General features: G+C 40.8%; 1 pseudogene; it reads left to right on the top strand.

The window, feature by feature from the left end:
• Positions 1 to 4,911: 4,911 nt before the first annotated feature.
• LOC128104784 (ferritin light chain 1-like) lies at positions 4,912 to 5,514 on the top strand (annotated as a pseudogene).
• Positions 5,515 to 18,743: the final 13,229 nt, after the last annotated feature.

Below are 18,743 nucleotides of genomic sequence, written 5' to 3'. Positions count from 1 at the left end.
AATATGAGAACCTGTTGTGTGTGTGTGTGTGTGTGTGTGTGTGTGTGTGTGTGTGTGTTTTCCATTTTAAATAATGAAAAATACAGCTTTTATCTTCATGAAACCCCAGCTGGAGAGACTGATAGTGAGTGTTCTATTCAAATGCACGATGCGTCTGACAGTGCTGTAAAGGACACGGGGAGTGTCCTAGAGAGGACTGAGAGGCATCCCTGGGGAAGTGAGGTGGGAAGCTGGAGGATGAAGGACAAGAGTTATCATGGCAACGAGCTAACAAGAGTTAGCAAGTCAAGCCCTCTGTGTCCATGGAGAGTAAGGTGGGTTTGAAGAAGGGGGCACAGGGCTGTGGGGCTGGAATGTCAAACCCAGGAGTCTCGGGTGGTGGCAGTACAGACTGAAGGGCTACAGCGTGGTCTTCACGTGGTCCTGCCGAGCACATTAGAATTTTAGTCTTTATTAAGGTGAACCCTTCTTCCTTTCTTCTTCCTTGCCTCTCTTCCTTCCTAGCCTCCCTCCCTTCCTTCTTCCTTTCTTCTCTTCCTCGCTCTCTTCCTCCTTCATTCCTTCCTTCCAGTTGTAAATCTAGGGCCAGCATCTGTGTCTTTTAGGTCCCCCAGGTGATTCCAGTGGCAGGTAAGGGCGGCCCTCACGCAGTCTTCTGGAGACCTAACGCTTGAATTATTGTTCGCTGGTCTTTTCCTCCCTCTAGTGACGGCTTGTGCTGCTAAGACTGCTATCCAAACCTGCAGGCAGATGGATGCTACCTCCAAGGAGGAGCGCTCTCCCACCTTGCCTCTCCACCAGAGGGCAGCAGTTCTGAAGTAGAGTGCCCAGGGTGCTGGAGCCCCCTCAGACTCCAGCCATCAAAATCCCACATGGAAAAAAAAAAAAAAAAAAAAAAAAAAAAAAAAAAAAAAACAATAAAAAGCCGGGCGGTGGTGGCGCACGCCTTTAATCCCAGCACTCGGGAGGCAGAGCCAGGCGGATCTCTGTGAGTTCGAGGCCAGCCTGGTCTACAAAGCGAGTTCCAGGAAAGGTGCAAAGCTACACAGAGAAACCCGGTCTCGAAAAGAAAAAAAAAAAAAAAATCCCACATGGAGGGCAGGAAAATGTGTATACAACCCAATAACCAGCCCAGAGGAAACTAAAAATCCTACAGCCTTCCTGTTCTCCTACCCTACCCCTCGTGGAAGCCAGGGCCATGCCCGCCCACACTTCCTTTCCTACTTTCCATCACTTGCCTCTGTTCCATTCTGTCCCCCAGGTGGCGCCAAAGAGCAGAGCGCTGGGTTTCTGTTTTGCTGTATTTTGAGATGAGACTTCTGGTTTGAAAAGGTTCCACTATCAGCAGATGGGAGATGGATTGAAGCTCGACCGTCTCAGAGGACATCAGATGGAAGCCATTCCTAATGACGTTCTGGTGCGAGTCCTTGACTGCTAGGACAGTAGCAGAAAAAAAAAGGGGAGATGGAGTCAGGCTGTAGGGAGAGTAATGGCTTGGTGTTGGCTTGCACACGGGAGCATGGAGAGTAGAGGCAGAAGCCAGGGGTGTTTTTAGATTCTTGTTTGAATAAACAGATGGGTGGTCGAGTCAGTTGCTGTGACAGGGAACAGCAGAACAGATTTCAGGGAGTGGAAAATAAGAAAAGTATGAGTGTGATTACGAAAAAACTCAGAATGATGTGCAATGAGAGGCTGATCACTGTACTCATTTATGCGATAAATATTCCAGACATGATGGCAGATGCCTGGAATACCTGCACTTGGAAGACAGGGAGGAAAAGCAGAAGTTCAAGATCATCCTTGAATATACAAGGAATTCTGAGCTAGAGACCCTGTTTCAAAAACACACATATCCTCACATAGATACATACATATTGAGCTCTTTTTCTTAGTGGGCATCAGGCACCAAGTCAGGCTTCTTTTTTTTTTTTTTCTTTTTTTTTTTTTTTTTTTTTTTTTTGGTTTTTGTTGTTGTTGTTGTAGTTTTTCGAGAGAAGGTTTCTCTGTGTCATTTTGGTGCCTGTCCTGGAACTCACTCTGTAGACCAGGCTGGCCTCGAAATCACAGAGATCCGCCTGGCTCTGCCTCCCAAGTGCTGGGATTAAAGGCGTGCGCCACCACCGCCCGGCTTAGGCTTCTTTCTATAGAATTTAGATTGTAGCTCATCCGCTAGGCTCTGGGTAGGACCCTGTCTACCTCTGCCTGACAGTCAAAACTCCAACCAGGGTTTAACCAGATCATTCTGAGAGCTGACCACACAAGAGGCAATGAACTCAATGTTCCCCTTGACTTAAAGATTTCAGGTTTCTCTTGTTTTGCTTTGCTTTGCTTTTGAGACAGGGTCTTTCTAGCCTGGAGTTCATGATCTTCCAGCCTTAAGTCTTCCAAGTGGTAGGATGATAGATGTGCATCACCAAACTCAGCAGAAGATTCCATTTCTGACCTGCTCTTGTTGCCTTGCCAAAGTAGCCGGCCCCTGACATTACTTACAAAACAGACTGCATATGCCTGTTGGGGACCTTCAAAAGAATGGGACCTAGAATCCCCACTCCCTGGGACAGCTCAGTAAAACTGTTCAGGTCAGAGGGCAGGCAATGCTCTGTCCTATGGTCTCATCCATTCGCTGGAGAGTTGAGTCACAGGAAGCATTTCCTCCCTGCAAGTGCACAGACCTAACCATTCAAGGGCTTTGAGACAGGAATGATGCTGGGCTGTGATCCCAGCACTTTAGAAGCTGGGCAGAAGGATGGTAAGTTCCAGGGTAGCCTATGGGACAAAATAAGACCCTGTCTTTTAAAAAAAAAAATTAATTTAAAAATTTTTTAATTTAAAAAAAATAAACAGACAGGAAGGAAAACAATAAAGCACTTTGAGTAACTGAAGAAGAAAGTATTCAGAGTCCTTAAGCAGCAAAATCAAAGAAACAAAATGGCAAAGAGCAGGCATGTAGGAACCACCTAGCCAGTCTTTCCCAGAGTGAATTCCATGGAACACTGCTTCCTAAAGAATACAGAAACAGGGCCTGGAGAGATGGCTTGGCCGTTAAGAACACTGGTGGCTCTTCCAGAGGACCTGAGTTCAATTCCCAGCAGCCATGTATCCTGTACCAGGATCTGATGCCCTCTTCTCTCATGCAGGTGTACATGTAAATAGAGCACACATATGCATAAATAAATTTAATAATAAAGATAAATAAGTCTTTTTAAAAAAGAGTACAGAAATAAAGCAAAGTTCGATATTAGGATTTTTAAAAGGCTGGAAAACTACCTAAGATTTGTTAAACCTCTTAGAACTTCGAAGTATATACAGAGACATTAAATATCTAAAACATGCAAAAGAACTTCTTTAAATTCTATGGAAACTGTGTGGCCAAACTCACTTGACCATCTAACCTTTTGCTTTTTAACATGCTTTTTAACATGGGAATATATTCTAATAAAGATATACATTTATAAGCCAGGCACAGTGGCAGAATTTGAGAGATGAGGCAGGAAAATCAGGAGTTTAAGGTCATCCTCAACCACATAGGGAGTATGAGGCCATATGAGACCCTGTCTAAAAAAAAAAAAAGAATGGGGAATAAAATTACAATACAGGGAGTTAGGTCTCTGTATGGTTCCACATTGGATGGTTTAAAAATGGAAAAATTAAATGAAGGGATAATCAACTTAGCTGGGATTGACATAATGTAGATTATCATCATTATCAGTTTAATAATTCATGTTTTATCCTTAAAAAAGTGGTTTGATATCAATGCCAAATACAAAAACATAAAGTGATAAGATAGAATCCTTAGAAAGCCCTACTAATGAAACTAAGAAAAAAAGTCACACACAGACAAAGGAATTTAGAGCAGAATCTACTGCACCATTGCATTATGAAACTGAAGAGGAGCAGCCCAAGGTTATTTTTAAAAAACTTAATTTATCCATTTACCATTCAAGAATGACCACCAGATGATATGCACCTTCAAGGCTATTCAGAAGTTAACTGGGACCCTGTAGAAATGTTAGATTTGAAGAGGTCTAAGGAAGCAGTAGTTTCATAAGGTATGTGCTCACCTTTTGTGAAGTAGATGCTAAATTCATGGGCAACCTGAAACAGAATTATTTTACAAAACTGGAAAGATTCAACTACAGCAATATTGGAAGCTGGTCCTCAGTTACAGTGGAAAACATAGTGGAAAGAGGAAGCTAGGGTCATAGAACAATGAAATAGGGCTGGAGGTATTGGAATTTCCCAAGACCAGTTTCTCAGTCAAGGCCAGTATACTGATTTGCAAAGACAGATTACATTTGATGATCACACTTTGGCTCGATACCGTATAGCAGCTTTGAATATTTGGGACAGGGCTGAAGAATCAGGAAAGAGGACTGAGTCATTTACTAAAATTATACAAGGTCCAAAAGAAGCCTTCACTGATTTTTTTTTTTTTTTACAAAATTTGACTTCAGCTGTAAAAAGAATGATATCAGATCTAGAATGTAAACAAATATTAATTGAATCTTTGGTTTTTGAAAATGAAAATGAAAAAAAGGGGGGGCTGGAGTGATGGCTCAGTGGTTAGAGCACCAACTGCTCTACCCAAGGACCCTGGTTCAATTCCCAGCACCCACATGGCAGCTAACAACTGTCTGTAACTCTAAGACCTGACACCCTCACACAGACATACATGCAGGTAAAACACTAATGCACATAAAATAAAGATAAATAGATTGTTTAAAAAAATTTGACTTCAGCGCCCAGAGATCCCGTGTCTGTGTCTTGCTTCAACAGTGTTTGGACAGAGCAGACCCAGGGACTCCCTTTATTAGGTTCCAGCCACCTCTAGAACCATCTCCTCACAGCCTTTGGCTCCTAGGACCAGCCAGCACCATCTCTTTGCACTTAGCTCCATACTGCATATCAGCCATGAGCTCCCAGGTCCGTCAGAATTATTCCACCGAAGTGGAGGCTGCAGTGAACCGCCTGGTCAACTTGCACTGTGGGCCTCCTACACCTACCTCTCTTTGGGCTACTATTTTGATGGGGATGACTTGGTTCTGGAGGGTGTAGGCCACTTCTTCACGAATTGGCTGAGGAGAAGCACGAGGGCACAGAGCAGCTGCTCAAGATGCAGAACGAACGCGGAGGCCGCGCACTATTCCAGGATGTGCAGAAGCCGTCTCAAGATGAGTGGGGTAAATCCCAGGAGGCCATGGAAGCTGCCTTGGCCCTGGAGAAAAGCCTGAACCAGGCCCTCTTGGATCTTTATGCCCCAGCCTCTGCTCACACAGATCCTCATCTCTGTGACTTCCTGGAAAACCACTTCCTGGATAAGTAGGTGAAGCTCATCAAGAAGATGGGCTGACGAACCTCCGCAGGGTGACTGGGCCACAGCCAGCACAGACTGGTGTGCCCCCGCCATCTCTGGGCGAGTACCTCTTCGAAAGGCTCACTCTCAAGCATGACTAGGAGGTGTCACCTTCCAAGGGGCTCTCTCCTCTGCTCTGCACCAGCCAGCCTCAGGACCTTCACCTGAACCTCTAGGCAGCTTTGTAACCACTCTGGAGCCCCTCCCAAGTCTTGGGACCAAGAGAAAATAAAGCATTTTGAAATAGGAAAAAAAAATTGACTTCAGCTGTAAATAGAATGATATCAGATCTAGAAGTTAAACAAATATTAATTAAATCTTTGGGTATTGAAAATGCTAATTCAGAATGCAAAAGGACAATTAGGCCTTTAAAGGCAAGATCAGCACCAATAGATGAATGGATTAGAAATATAGCTGATATTGGATCATACTTGATAGAAGTGATTTCTAAAAATTTTAAGAAAAGTGAAAAGGTTAGATATTTTAGTTTTGGTAAACCAAGTCATCTGAAAAGGAGTTGTAGTCAAGGCATTCCTAGAAACAATGTTTTTTTCTGAAGATAATCCAAATAGAAGGCCCCAGCCTGCTGGAATATGCAGAAGATGTGGCAAGGACTGGCATTCGATTAATGAATGTAGATCAACATGGGACAGGCAAGGAAACCCTTTGCCATTAAGTAATGCCTTAGGGGGCCTCTCACAGGCCCCTCCATGTCAAATTTGGTTCCATCATTCCCTGTCACCATTAGGGAAACTACTCCACAGAGCAATTAAAAGACTTAACGACTGTTGTGAAAAACCATACTTCTCTGGATGACAGAACAGCTTCAGTAGATAAAACAAAATTTTCAGGAGAGACCATTAAACAAATATTTTGGCAAACTTCTATAAATGATGAAAAATCAAAGCTAAAAATATAAATAAATGACATTGTAATTGAAGGTTTACTAGACATAGGTGTGGATGTAACAATAATTTCACCAAAATCTTGGCATCCAGATTGGCCTCTTCAGGAGGTAAATATTCTGCTTCTAGGGATTGGAACTTCATCAAAGATAAAATAAAGTACAAGGTGTATCAAGTGTACAGGGCCAGAAGGACAGATAGGAAAATTAAAGCCATATATGACTAACATAGCAATGAATGTATGAAAACATGATTTGTTACAGCAATGAAAAACCCAGATTAACATTCCTCCAGTTGCAGAAACAAACCATAAGCTAATGTATGCTGAGAAAAACATTAAAAGGTATTATCAAGAGTAGTCACTGACCATTCAGGTTGTACATAAGCAGGGCACAACAGCTGTTGATCTTTCAAAGGTACCAACAGCCCTACCTTTAAAATGGTTAACTGACAAATCTGTGTGGAACAGTGGCCTTTGACATCAAAAAAATTTACAGGCATTAGAACAGCTGGTACAGGAGCAGCTAAGTGTTCAACATATTGAATTGACCAGTCCTTGAAATTCTCCTATATTTGCCCCCCCCAAAAAAAAAACACCTGGAAAATGGAGAATGTTAACAGATTTAAGAGCCATAAAGAAGGTGATTCAGCCAATGAGCTCTATAAAGCCTGGAATTCCCTTGCCTTCGCTATTACCTAGAGGATGGTCTATTGTAGTGATTGATTTAAAAGTGCTTTTTTTTTTTTACTATACCTTTACAAGAACAGGATAAAGAAAAATTTGCCTTCACATTGCCTACTTATAATAACTCCCAGCCAGTTAAAAGGCATCAGTGGAAAATTCTTCCACAAGGGATGTCAAACAGCCCCACCTTGTGTCAATATTTTGTACAACACCCATTGGAAATAATTCATAAACAGTTTCCTCAATCTATAATTTGTCATTATATAGATGATACCTTACTAGCTGATTCAGACTGATACCTTAGAAAAAAATGTTTGAAGAGGTAAAGAAAATGTTGCCTTCTTGGAGGTTACAAATTACTCCTGAAAAAATACAAAAAGGAGACTCTATTAATTACCTAGGATATAAGATATGTTTACAAAAAATCAATCACAGAAAGTATAATTCAGGAGAGTTCATTATGAACTTAATAATTTTCAAAAATTGCTGGATGACATTAATTGGCTATGGCCCACAATTGGATTAACTACTCAGGAACTAAGTAATTTATTTCAAACCTTACAAAGTGATAAGGACTTAAATAGTCCAAGAAAATTATCAGCTGAGACTGAGAAAAAATTGGCTTTAGTAGGAAGGAAATTACAGGATGTACATGTGAATTGTCTGGATCCAGAGCTTGATTGTATTCAAGTTATTTTTACCTTCTACACATTCTTCCACAAGAATTCTTATGCAGAGAGACAATAATATCTTAGAATAGATAGTTTTAACACATAAACAGAGTAAAAAAAATTAAAGACCTATGTAGAAAAGGTTTCTGAATAGGTTATGAAAGGAAAATTAAGACTTTATCAATTAGCAGGAATAGACCCAGCTTAAATTGTAGTCCTTTTACTAATGCTGAATTGCCTCATTATGAACAGAAAAGGAACACTGGCAAAGAGCTTGCAGTAATTTTTTGGGAGAGACTAACAACAAACATCCCAAAAGCAAAAGACATCAGTTTATAAAAACAATGAATTGGATTCATCCTCATATTGTATGGGGAACACCAATTTCTAGAGCCCCCTACATTATATACTGATGCAAATAAATCAGGAAAGGCAGATTATAAATCAGGAAATTTAAGTGAGATGGCTCAAAGCCCTTCTGATTCTGTTCAAAAGTCAGAATTATATGCTATTCTCACAGTATTATTAGATTTTCTAGAAACTGTTAATATGGTTACTGCCTCTCAATATGCAGAAAGAGTTGTTTTAAATATTGAAACCACTGAACTTATTCCAGATGATTCAGAATTGACTTTGCTATTTATTCAATTATGAAAAATAATCAGAAATAAAGATTGTCCCTTGTATATAACACATATCAGATCCCATACAGGTCTACCAGGCCCTTTAGCACAAGGTGAATGATGAAATTGATCAGCTATTGGTAGGAAATGTGCTAAAAGCCTCAAAATTTCATAAGAAACACCATGTTAATAGCAAAGGTTTGAAGAAAGATCTTTCTATCATTTGGCAAAAAGCCAAGGAAAATATAAGGAACTATCCTACTTGTTCTTTGTATAACCAAACTCCACTACCTGTGGAGGCCCACAAAGGTTCCTAGTGAGACCTGAGCTTGCTTTACCCAGCAGGGCTGCATTAGAGGATTGCTTGACCATGTGTGTAGTTACCAGGTGATTGGAAAGGGTCTGCACTTGGGTGTGTTAAGGAGAGGTCTTTTGCTCCACCCCTTGGTGTTCCTATAAAATCCTTTTAGAAGAGACATAAGGGGCCAGTGGATAGTGATCCAGGTCCTCCCAAGGCTATCCTGTGTTTCTATCTGTCTCTCTCCCTTCTGTCCTTCTATCTAATATTTCTTATCCCTTACTCCTCGAGAGTACCCTGTCATAAAATGTGGGAGCCGGTCTCCCAGCTGGGCTTCCACAACTATCTGCAGGAAGTAACCCAAAGAGTACACAAAAGGAATAAAATTTAATAAATGTATATGTTTCATTTTGTGGAAATTGGAAAATTAAAGTATGTACACCATACCATAGATACATATTCAAGATTTCAATGGGCAATTGCTTTGAGTTCTGAAAAGGTTGATTTTGTAATTACACATTTATTAGAAGTTGTGGCCATTATGGGAATACCTATACAAATTAAGACTGACAATGCTCCAGCATATGTCTCTAGTAAAATGGAACAGGTTTTTTTTTCTTTTTTTTACATATTACAACATAAAGCATATTACAGGTATACCACCCAATCCTATAGTACAAACAGTTATAGAAAGGTCTAACCACACTTTAAAAGATATGCTTAATAAACAGAAAGGAATAATAAAGACCCCCAGAGATAGATTACACAATGTTTTAATTAACTTTAAACTTTTAAATGCTAATGAGAAAGGAATAACAACTGCAGATAGACATTGGATAGTAGAAAAAACTACAGAATTAAATCAGCCTGTTGACTTCAGAATGGAAACCAGGATATGTGTTACATTGGAGAAGAGGTTTTGCTTTTGTTTCCACAGGAGAAGAAAAGCTATGGATACCATCAAAATTAATAAAGATTAGATTCAAACTGGAGAGACCTCTTAATTAGAAGAGGCAATAGTTCATCAAACAGCATGGCCATTCAATCTAAACTAATTTATAAGACTAACAAATGCCTTTCATTCGATCATATATAACCTGCCAAAAAGGGAAACTCCCCAAAGTTAGGGTTGGGGCTGGGTTTTGTTTTTGTCTTTCCAGGAGAATGAAGGCATCCAGCTAAGGAATCTGAAGACCACTGGACAAATGAGACATCTGAAGAAAAAGGATGAATCATCCAGAGAAAATGTCTCAAGAAAAAGAGTAAATTGACTTAATAGTATAGCACATTTCCAACAGGATAAAATTTCATGAATATTCCCAAGCATTTGTTTCTACTGTTCTCTACAGACATATAAGGCAAATAACAAATGGTTTTTTGTAGTCCCAATTCAATTAAAAATTAAAGCTGGCTTTGGAGTTGGAGTGTGGCTCTCTCCTTCTGTAAACCCAAGCATACTTGTTAAAGGAAAATCCAAAATCTCTGTCTCATGTCAGAAGAGCCACCTGGTATGGGACAGAAGAAAACCAAAATTAAGGGACTATTCTATTGCCATTAATCTCATAATCTCTTGGACTTACTTTGACTCTTTAAAACTCTTAAGGTATAAATATTATCTCAAAATGTATAAGATTAATATATGTATATATATTTAAACTTTCTGTTGTGGTATTAATGGTCATACAGAGTACTAACTAATTTTAGATTTAGGCTTCATTTAGCTTCCTGTATGTGATTTCAAGTTTGAGACTGAAGCAGGTAATTAGAAATTAAGCCTGTGTATCCCAGGTGTGTTTAATAGATTATGGTCCTTTAACCCCTCTGAGATCTGCTGCATATGACATTTAAAATGCTTAAGTTTTCTGCATTGAACCATGAACATTCCTAACAATGACCTTTGAAGTCTCCAAAAAAGATGAGGGAGCCCCACAATGACAATTACACCTGGATTGTGGTAATACCACCAAGCTGACAAACACCATCCAAAGATTAGCTTTGGACTACAAACTGATCAGGACAATTTCAAGATGGTTAGCTAAAATGGTCCAGCCTCATAGACTACTCCAGCCAAGACTTCACATAAGCCTTGCATTATCCCATCACATGGAGACTGGACAACAGCTAGCTCCCCCAGAACTTGACCATTATCTTAATTTTCTTAGGATCTCCTAAAGAAGCCTTTGCCCCCAGACAACAGGAAGTAATTTTAAGAACACAATGCCCACATTCCCAAGAGGTGGGATGGATGGTTTTTGGTCAGTAGATGGGTTTATGGATGTTTATCATCATTTAAGGGGATCAGTTACAAGTTGTTACTGGTCATGGTCAGGGAGGAAACTAAGCAAGTTAGGCTAGATTCAGGATCTCTTTTTGAAAAGAAAAAAAGGGGGGGATGTAAGAATGATAAGATAATAGAGAAGATTATTGAATCTACTTTAAACTAAGAAGCAACTAAATCTCAAATATTTTACATTGGTATGGATTTTTGTATATTGATACAAATTTAAGGTTATTTTTGTTAAAACATACTCTATATATGTTTCTATTCTTGTTTAAGATATTTTTATATATTGATACAAATTTAGGGTTATTTTTGTTATAGTATATATGTGTTTCTACTCTTTTTTTTTAAAGATTTATTTATTATGTATACAGTGTTCTGTCTGCATGTATCCCTGCAAGTCAGAAGAGGGTACCAGATCTCATTATAGATGGTTGTGAGCCACCATGCGTTTGCTGGAAACTGAACTCAAGACCTCTGGAAGAGCAGCCAGTGCTCCTAACCTCTGAACCATCTCTCTGGTCCATGTTTCTGCTCTTGTTTAAGTTATTTTTGTATGTTGATACAAATTTAAGATTAACTTTGTTATACTGTATTATATGTTTTTATTTCTTGTTTAAGGTATTGTACCTATGCAACTCATTTAAAAATGTAATGTACAGTTCTAGTCCTTGAAAGCTGTTTAGGAAAATAAAGAAATATAGATTAGTAGTTAATCATCTATCACAATCAAACTTATAGTCATGTTAAGTATATTTTCAAGGTCAATCAGAGACATAGTTTAAATAGACAGATGGTTTTCAAACACTTCAGAGGCCTACAGAATATGACATTTAAGATGTTTTACTAACACAGGACTTTTCAGGACTGTAAGACAGACACGTCTGCTCCTGTCAGCACCAATTTACTACAAAAGAGGATGACAGGCATCAAAGAACCTCCATAAGGAGTTTACTTTCTTTGTGGCCAAGAAACCACCCTTGCCTCGATTGCTGACGGTATGCTCTCTAAACTGGACAAGCAGAACACAAAAGAAGGCAACTGCCAGACTTTGCCAAGACAAGATGGGACAGTCCTTCAAAATTCATGCTTAACAGAAAAGTCTGTCAGATATTCTAGATCTGTAAGCCAAAGATGGATGTCCCAATGTTGCAGAGAAACCTTGGGTTACTGTTGAGGCAGCCAGCTGTGTCTGTCATTTCTCATAGTTTTGAAAGTTTCTTGCTCTACACTTCCTGCTTACCCAGGTAATATTATATCCCTCTCAGGTCTTTGATGGGGTTGATGACTAGATAGTTATAGTTACAGTTTTCCTTAGTCATGGTAGAAAGTAAATTAGGTACAAAACTTTGAACTCACCAAGAAAGAATAAATAATGGAGTATTTGCTCTCATTTTGCCAAATTCAAATGGACTGGACATTGTGAATGTAATTCTTACTTGATAATTATTCTTATTGTAACATAGTTTCATTTGTTAAAGTTAACATATTTCCTTTTTTTCAATGTCTGATAATTGTTCTTATTGTATATAGTTTTACTTTGTTAAAGTTAAAACCCTTTCTTTTTATTTAGACAAAATGGGGAAAATGTTTGTGTTGATTGTTCCAAGACCCACCAATAAAGTCGGACCTTGGTATGGAGAGCAGAGTCCACATTCAGCTGGCTGGGGTGAACCAAAGAGTTTCCTGGAGGACTCAGAGGGAGATAAAAGGACACACAGAGAAGGAAGATGAGGGGTTGAGGGGTTGTGTAGTCTTTTTGATCAGGGAAGTGGAGAGGGGCAGGATTGTGTCTTGGTCATACTGTGGATCTCTCAGGTTTATTCCCTAACATTTTTCCCTGAGTTTTATTTTTTAATAAAATGATAAAAGGAACCTCAATATCAAATACTTCCTCCAAAGCAATAGGGATGCTAAGTAGTGATCAAGCACCCTGAAGTACAAAAGTAGGAGACCACAGTATGCTACTCCAAACACACCCGTTTGACATAAGTATTCTCTGGGGACACAGCAGACAGCTCTGAAAACAAGGGCAGAAGTTCCCCTGCTGTGAGAGACGTTGATAGAGTATGGTATAGCGGAAGCCTGCCCGGGTGAGGGTTCTTCACTTCTGCATGAGGAAGAAGGGAGACTGTTCAGCAGAGACTCAGCAATAACCAACACTTAAATTCACGCAGCAAACTGCTCTGTCTGCCTCTTTTCCTATTACCTCCCCATAACCAGCCTTTCTGCACACCCTTCCCTCTGCTCCAGCAAACAAAGGTGCTCAGCCTTGAAGTTTACACTCTCCCTTTGATATTTACCGTATGATTTTACTCTTTAAGACTTCCTTGAGTGTCCTTTCATGTGTGCAGGAGGGATATTGTTAATAGGCTTGTTTGCTTTTCTTTGTTGATCTGTCTTTTGTAACAGGGAATCCCCCACTAAGAACCATGGAGAATAGACACAAATTCTTGTATCCTCCTCTACAAAGAGGCAAGCCATGGTTTGAATACAGGTTCTTTTTTGTTTTGGTTTGGTTTTGGTTTTTTGAGACAAGGTTTCTCTGTGCAGCCCTGGCTGTCCTGGAACTCGCTCTGTGGACCAGTCTGTCCTCAAACTCACAGGGATCCACCTGCCTTGGCCTCCTGAGTACTGAGATTAAAGGCATGTGCTACCACCTCCAGGCTGAAAACAGGTTCTTAGTGTACCCAACTTCCAATCTAGCCAAATCCTCTTCCCTAATAAGTAGAGTAAGTCCACACTACCCTGGCCAAAAAAAGAAAAGAAAAAGAAAAAGAAAAGCCCTCATGCACTCTCAAATATTTAAATATACTCAAAATAAGAAACTCACTGTTTCTCAAAACAGTTTTCAGTATTAAATATCTTTAAATATTTAGAAAGTTCTTCATATTTAATTGAAATTTGCCTTTGTGTATCAACCTTTCTACTCATTATTTCTGGGTTTCAACTCAAAGATGTTATACATTAAGCCTAATGCATTTCTATAGGGGTATGATTCAAATATTTGAAAACAATTATTTTGTCTACTTTCAAACAGATAACCAAATTATAATTAGTGTTTTAGAAACGGGCTGTAATCAGTATACATCTGGGTCCTCTAAATATTGTCTCTAATCACACTGTCATAGAAATTTCCTTCATTTCCACAATGACAGAAGGAGATTTTTGGTTTGGGTTTTGGATTTTTATTTTTTATCATTGAAGGGAGGGTGGGAGAGAAAGCTTGAGAGAAAATATATGTGATGTATGACTATATTGGTTACTTTTTAGTTGCTGTGATTAAAACATCATGGTCAATGAAGGGCTCTAGCAGGCCCAAGCATGGCAAACATGTTGCCGACAGGCTTTGCTTTTCATCTTTTCCCCGCTGCTAAACCATCAGATTACATTCCGAAAGCTAGTCACCAAGGTCCAGTCTCTTATTTGCTAAACCATTAGATTACATTCCGAAAGCTAGTCACCAAGGTCCAGTCTCTTATTTGCTAAACCATTAGATTACATTCCGAAAGCTAGTCACCAAGGTCCATTCTCTTATTTGGCCACTGACTCATTCCTGAGACTGACCACCAAGGTCCAACTATCAAAACATCAAAGTCAAGCAATCAAAATTCATTATTTTGACTACCCTAATTAAAATACCTAATCAGTACTTACCAACATGTCCTGGCTCATCCTAACCCTCTTTTCCCTCCTAAAATTGATACTTGGAAAGCTATTTGCTGCTGTTTCTGCCCAATTCAGCCACCTTGTCTCTTTGCCTTGCTTAATAAAGGATCTCTTTGTGTTTGGCTTGTGCTTGGAAATTGGGCTTTGGGTGTGGTCTGTGCCTAATTCATGGTCCAGAGGGAGCACCCCACAGTACAAGGGTCCCTTTAGTCACGGCTTATGGAAGAAGAGTTTGGGGGGGGGGGTCATGTTTCCAGAGGGATCAGAGTCCATCCTTTTGTGTGTGAGGGAGGAGATGTACTGCTTTAAAGATATATGTATTTGTATTTTAGGTATATGAGTGTTCTACCTGTGTGTGTATGTATGTGTACCACATGTATGCCTGGTGCCCACAGAAGCCAGAAACGATGTCAGATCCCCTGGTACTGAAGTTACAGATGATTGTGGGATGCTATGCTGTCCAAGAGCAGAAAGCTGTCTTCACCCCTGAGCCATCTCTCCAGCCCCGTGAGTGTGTCATCCTGAGGACAGTGTGTCAGCAGGCATCAGGAAACTGAGAGATCACATCAGTAGCAGCAAGCACAAAGCAGAAAGAGTGAACTGGAAGCTTGGGGAGGTTATGAACTCTCAGAGCCCACCTCTAGTGAAGTCCTTTCTCCAGCAAGCCCACGCTGCCTAACCTCCTCAAACAGCGCCACCAACTGGGGACAAAGTGCTCAAACGCCTCAGACTATAGGAGACATTCTCATTTAAACCACCACAGATGGACTATGGGAGAGGGGGGAGTGTGTGCGTGTGCACATACATGTGCATTGTTTTCAATGCTTTGCAATTTTTTAGAAGACAGGAAGAAATCTTAGGATAGATATGAAAATGAACTTAATATGGTCATCATACACTGAATGCATGTGTTAAGGAACTCTGTTCTCTAAAAATGACATGGCCAGAACTTGAAATCACAGGAGTTTTTAGTACCTGCAGAAGACCATGACAAGATTCAGCCCATTAACATTCCCTTGTGGAGGGGAGTAGGGAGCCCACTGGGCAGCTCAGGAGCTGCACCCTGCCCCTCCCAAGGCATATCAGGAGTTAATGGTATTGAGGGAATGATTTTTCTTTGGTGGCAACGTCACCTCTAAATTAACCATGCTCCTTTACCCAATGTTCCAGTCACTTTCTGTTGCTGTAATAGAACACTGACCAAAAGCAACTTGGGGAAGGAAAGAGCTCAGTTCATTTTATGGGTTGCAACTCTGTCATTGAGGGAAGCCCAGAAAGGAACTTGAGTTCCTTGAGGCAGGAGGAGCTCAAGGAAGCAGCTTCAAAGCCAAGATCGACAAAGAAATGCTACTTACTGGCTTGCTGTCAGTGACCTACCCATCCTGTACAGCACATGCCTACCTGTCTAAGGATAGTACTACCTGAAGGTGGTACTGCCCACAGTGGCTGGTCCTTCCTGCAACTATTAGCAATCAAGGAAATGCCCTCATAGATGTCACAGATCAATCTGCTGTAGGCAATTCCTCAGCTGAGTCTCTGTCACCCCATGTGCATCAAGGTGACAGCTAAAACTAGCCATCAGAGTCATGATTCCATAAGGAACCCCAATTAAACTAATTGGTGGAATCTTTCCCTCTGGTTTACCATCGGTATCCTGTCTAGGGTGAATAACTATTACTTTTGTCTCCCCAGGACACGTTACCGTGATATCTGGCACCTATACAGGGACCAGCGGAACCAAAGTTGAGTTTGTGAGGAAAGCTTACAGCATCTCTGCTGTAATGACCATCCTTCCCCATGTAGTATGGATCGTCATGACCTCTTGCTGCAGGAACAGTCACACTCTACCTGATAGGGGGAAAAAAAATATGTGCAACTAACGCTGAAGGAATTCCATGAGGAGACTTCCAGAATGGCTGGCATAGAGTGCCAAGCCTCCCTGATGAATGGGGTCTACCAAATAGCTGAGACCAGGAATATGTTCAAGTCCCTGGAAGTAGTGTGTACAGAATGAGATCATTTTTTCTTTTCTTTTTTTTTTTCTTTTCTTTTCTTTTTTTTTTTTTTTTTGTGTGGAGCTGAGGATCGAACCCAGGGCCTTACACTTGCTAGGCAAGCACTTGAGATCATAAGCTGCCTGTGGTATCAGGTCACAACCCTTGCCCTAGAGATAAGGCACGCAACTAAAGGTGAGCTCTCTGCCCAGAACGACAACAGAATCTGTCCCCAGAAGGGAAGAATGACAACACAAAGACACGCAGATGCAACTGGAGTTGGGATGACAAAAGAAGAGAGAGTCCAGAACCCGTCTGTGCTGAGCAAACAACAGCCTGGTTCCTGAGACTAGAGACATGCAGGCAGGCAGGATCAGCCCGGGTTTCATACAAGTAGGAAAACTGGGCAGTTTCACCACCCTGAGCCCCTGATGGACCAGCTCACGGTGGCCATAGGATTACTTGGTTGTCGGAAGGTGAGGTTCCCCATCAGTGTCAGGAACTGGAGGACAAATGAGGAATAACAGGTATTACTGAGGGAATCGGGGCATGCGACAGGCAGTGTGTGATGCCCAATTCACCGGATCAAACAGGACTGTGTTCACAGAAAGTCCGAAAAGAAGAGAGCTCCTGAAGGACTCAAGTCTGCATGGTGAGACCTGGTTTTTACAAGGTAGAAGAGGTCCTAGGAGGTCTGAATGATTTAGACCAGAATGTGAATTGGATCCATGAAACACTAAAGCAATACAGAGCAGATGGACAAAAGCAAAAAACAAGCCGGGCGGTAGTGGCGCACGCCTTTAGTCCCAGTACTTGGGAGGCAGAGGCAGGCAGATCTCTGTGAGTTCGAGGCCAGCCTGGTCTCCAAATCGAGATCCAAGAAAGGCACAAAGCTACACAGAGAAACTCTGTCTCAAAAAAAAGAAAGAAAAGAAAAGAAAAGGACCCTTTCTGGATCACTCAAAAGCAAATGTGGCCAAGATTTGTGCTGAGCTGGAGTTCCTAGGAAGAAAACTGACAGAAAGCCAAAATTAGTGCTTATATCATAAAGGTTTTTGGTTCATAGGAGGATAAATGAAAAAAAATGGCACAGATAAAAAGATTAAGCTTCCCCCGGACTAGAGAGTTACACCCAGTGGAGCTGTGTAGAATATAATCCTGCTCTGTTGCACTGTTCTGAGCTGTTCCGAGCAGCTGGAGGATGCCCCACCAAGCTTGTTTGGGGCAGGGAGATCCATGGCAGTCTCATATCAGTATCCCCGGATGGAAAGGTGGGGCAGCTCATGGAGAACGCCTATAAATTGTGGGGGGCTAGCTAAAGTAGGACCTCCCATCCATGCAGCTGTACTCACCACTGATCTTTTGAAGAAAAAAGTTGATGCAAGCAATGAGGTCATTCCTTATGCTATTGAGCCTTGTTCACTTAAAAAAAAAAATAGGGTCTCTTGTAGCCCACACTAGCCTCGAACACACTACGTATTGGAAAATGACCTTGAACTTTTGATACTCTTGCCTTCATCTCCCAAGTACTTAGATTACAGTTGTACACTGCCACATTCAATTTAGGTTTATGTGGTGCTGGGTGTTGGATCCAGGGCCAGGCAAATAGTGTAGACTATGTACGTAGCAACTGAGCTGTACCTCCAGTCCATATTCTTCTTCAGTATACTTTTAGCTGATGACTTCTTTCATTGTTGTTGTTTTGGTTTGTTTCTTTTGTTTGTTTGTTTTGGTTTTTGGTTTTTTTTGTTTTTGTTTTTGTTTTTTGTTTTTTTTTTGAGACAAAGTCTCACTATGTAGCTCAGCCTGTCCTGGAGCTCAGTATACAGACCAGGCTGGTCTTGAGCTTACAGCCTGCCTCTGCCTCCCAAAGGCTGAGATTAAAGGCCTGTGCCACTATGCCTGGCCGAGGCTGATTACTTCTGGATCAATTGGCACTTGCTTTGGATGGACAGCTGTGGGCCTAAACATCTGGAGAAAGGTAAAATTACAAAGATGATACATTGATAGCATCTAAGTGAAGAGTGAAAGTACATCTCAAGGAGTGAAGGCAGGCAATCAGTTCAGACGCGGTGCAAGGCACCAGCACAGCTGTGAAATTCTTGGAAGTCTTCTGTTGGGTAAGGTGCATAAGACAGCCAACAAGGTAAATGAGAAAAATACCACAATAGCTATGCCAATAAACACTAATACAATGTTTAAAGAATTTTAATAAAGGTACCTTGTGTGAGTGGAGAAAAACACTTCCAGAAGCCATAGAATCC

The sequence above is a fragment of the Peromyscus californicus genome, unplaced genomic scaffold, assembly GCF_007827085.1.
Source record: "Peromyscus californicus insignis strain IS unplaced genomic scaffold, ASM782708v3 Scaffold_8__1_contigs__length_139910024, whole genome shotgun sequence".
Classification (NCBI taxonomy): Eukaryota; Metazoa; Chordata; class Mammalia; order Rodentia; family Cricetidae; genus Peromyscus; species Peromyscus californicus.
This window is presented reverse-complemented; position numbering and strand designations above follow the sequence as displayed.